Below are 3,686 nucleotides of genomic sequence, written 5' to 3'. Positions count from 1 at the left end.
TTCCTACAAAAGTCGGCTCTTCGATCATTGGCTAAGCAGAATTCGCCAGTAATGGAGTGTTCACCACTAACTAGAACGTAGCTGGGTTTAGGCTCGTGAGGCAGTTATTTTACGCCTTACTGATGTAAGTTTTGTTGCAATAGTAATCTGCTCAGTAAACGCGGAACCGCAGATTCAGACCATTGGCGACGTTGCATTGGCTTAACAAACTACCATCTTGATTATAACTGAACGCCTCTAAGTAAAAACCTTGCTAGAACGCAACGATACTGTAGCCCACTGGATGTTATGCGAACAGCAACGTGACGCCCAGCGGACAATACCCATGAAAGGTACTCAAATATCAAAATTTCAAATTTCTGAGTCGCTTTTTGTTACGATTCTGAGGTTGCTTTTTTTTTCACTAACATAACACATTCCTCCGTTGAAACACTTGGCATTTCTTTCATCCCCCTGGCCTACCTGCGTCCTCTCGGGCGTCCGTGAACAGGCCCTCCGGATGTCTTGTGCTCTTGGACGATAACGTCCTTCACCTTTTTATCACACGTCAACGTCAATTCCCAACAATGCCGCATTTCATTCATGGTTAGGTTAAAAGCCCTAGTTAACTAAATCCCAATTCCAAACTAATGTTTTTCACTCATGCCATCTCATTTTTTGATATTTTTTTTTCTTTTGTTGCTGTTATTTCTTTTATATTGTGAATCCATTCCCAGCGATTAATATCAGTCCCGGCGCAAAAAAAGGCGAATCCCCAGCTCCTATTTTACTACCCCCTTCAGAGCCAGGACCATCTCCAATACTTGGCTCATTGGCCTCCACCAAATTCAAAGTCGTCCTTCGAACACTTTAAGTTCAGACAATAAATTATTACAGATTCGCTTGGCAAAACTTAAGAAAATAACAAAGACCTAAACAAAGTAATTTGAAAGAATTTAACGTCTATATCTATTTTACCATTGATTGAACATTTAAGCGATCGAACTACGTCTCTTTGAAGGTACATATACTCTTCATCACTTACAAGGATGGCACCAGATGCCACACAGTGCAAGTAATTGGACGCAAAATCTTACTATCACGATTCTTCACAGGGGATATGATCGTAGTCTCTTTAACACTAGCTTTATTTTTTCTAAACCACTTATTATCAAATAGAACTGCAGGCGATGATGAATTACCATTAGGTCGACTTTTTCAATCGAAACGTGAAACAAGAAACTAAGCATTTTTCAAAGCATACTTCGCGTTGAGTTTTTCCACGGGTAGTCTATCTTCGTAGGTAGTGGAAATTTTCGCAACAACATTATTTCTGTCTCATTTAGAAGAGATTCATCGGCAGATTATGAAAATATAAATAAAACCGGAAAAAAGCGATTGTCAACATATTGTTATTCCTTTGATATCGTTTATAAGGCAAGCAAATGTACCCCCGTCTGCGCCGTAAGTTTTGTGGGCGATCCTCCTTCGGTAAAAAAAATGTTTATTCATATTGCAAAATTAAGCACAAACTTTTCGTTCATAATTTTTGTGGTAAATCTTTCAACCATTAAATTCTTCCTCATTTGTTACGAGCTTAGTTTACATAAGTTTGCTATTTTCTAACGTAAATGCCAGAAAAACGGAGCACGTTTATATTCCTTTTACGTTTGAAAAAGGAAATGTCAAGCAGTTCACATGATGTTAATTGACTGATGGACCCATTCATCTTCTGCCAGGTACATTTGATGCTCTTTTCCCCATTTTGAAATCGTTTTAAATATTTCAGTTGTCTTAACATGTACAATTTCAAAGCAATAAATAGTCAGCAAAGATTTTTTTAAAACTGATACCTGAATAAATACTATAACTGAGTTCTTACTTCACACGGACAAAACGATCAAATAATAGAATAATATCCGTTTGTTAAAAGTTAATGAAAACTAAAGAAACGAAAGATATCTAATCAAACGGAGACAAAGAGAAGTACGAAGCAGTAAAGACAAATTAATGATTTTTTCATTATTATTGAAGAGAATGCATTTTTTTAACCTTCTTTTCGGTCGATCAGGTTGCCCTGCAACGATAGGTCTCGTTTAAAACACGCAACAGGCAAATCAAAATCAATTCCTAGCTCGTGGAAACCAACAACTGTTCATAAATAACAAAGTTGAACGACGCCACTCCTCGAACAGCTATGTAAATTCAAGGCAAATTTAAGACCCCCGGCGTCTTCTTTGAAATCCGGTAATACATTAATTTCACGCGCGCTGAGCTGAACTCTCCTACGTTAGGTAAGTAACTAGGTCTTTTACGACTCAATAAATATCATGAGTCACTGAAAGAAGGGTGTTTAGAGACTTGAGTTAAATGCCTGTTAGGTGTATTCTGCATTGTTAAGATATACTATCTAATTAGTGGTCTGGCACTTCCAACCACAAGGGTTGTGTTAATCGTTTACTACTGGACAACTAGAGTGTCTATTTTTTCAGTCTCATAAATATGATAATAGAGATATGTATATTCTGGAAGTTTAGCGTTGTCTACTGTTTTTGCTAATGAATATCAAATAAAGCTAAGGTGGTGCTTTAAATGTACCAAGAAATGGTGATCTATTCCAAAACTTCTTGAAAGCAATCGGATAATTTTAAAAGTTGTTTTATCTCATTTCTTGTGATAGGTGTAAGTTCCATACGTGTTTGGTTCTCTTCGAACCCGTTCAAAGTACTAAACGAGTAGAGTGCTTTAATCGGTTTAAGAGCGTAAGTTTGGACCGGATCATGCGGAACGAACGGGGAAGGATGGAGGGGGGGCGGAAGGGGGGGGGGGGAGCGGGGTGCGATTTTTTTGACAGCCCATAATATTTTATGATCTTTTAGATTTCTACTTCTTCAAAAACTCTGATAAATTGATAACTCTTGATCTCGTGGAACGACCATCGCGTCGTCACGTGCATGAAACCTTTATTCATTGCATATTTTTCGATATTTATTCTAGTATATTATATAGATAATTTTATTGATTCATTTTTATGTCCTTTCATTATCGTTATATATAAATATATATATATATATCTATTTCTATAATGTATTTATGTTAGGCTTCCTTTTGATATCAGATTGCATTTTGCATATCTGACTGGATAACCCTGTTGAAATAAAGGTTTTCTATCTATCTATAAAGAATGCTTAATAATCGTTTATTCCTAGATAAAGATTACTACATATACCACAAGATAAAAGTACATTCAAGTTTAAGTCTCATGAACTCAGTCTCATTACGATCACCATCAACTGTCACCAAAGAACTTAGTCGACGGCACCATGTCTTGAATTTGCGCATACTGTCTTTAGTGGAGCCTTTTTTTTTTTTTTTGATCAACTGCTAGCTGGGTGTCACTGACGTACGAACCTCACTGCACATGGCATAAAGTACAACGTCATCAGGATAAAATTCCATTTCGGCAAAGTGTATAAATGCACGTATTTTTCGACAAAAAGGTTTGTGATCACCTGATTTTGACAGTTCAATAAACTCACAGATTCGTTTTTTTATCAGATCTAAAAAACCATTTTTTTTTGGGCTATATCTCGTGCTTTAACCTGCCAGTTCATTAAACACCACATAGAAGCTTGTACATCATGCTCGCAACAGGAGGTTTGTAGGCCTAGGACATGCGCATATTCTAATGCTAGAATATATTCTGT

The sequence above is a fragment of the Actinia tenebrosa genome, unplaced genomic scaffold, assembly GCF_029948245.1.
Source record: "Actinia tenebrosa isolate PJP-AT-01 unplaced genomic scaffold, QUT_ActTen_1.0 PGA_scaffold5__44_contigs__length_20552954, whole genome shotgun sequence".
In the NCBI taxonomy this organism is placed as follows: domain Eukaryota; kingdom Metazoa; phylum Cnidaria; class Anthozoa; order Actiniaria; family Actiniidae; genus Actinia; species Actinia tenebrosa.
This window is presented reverse-complemented; position numbering follows the sequence as displayed.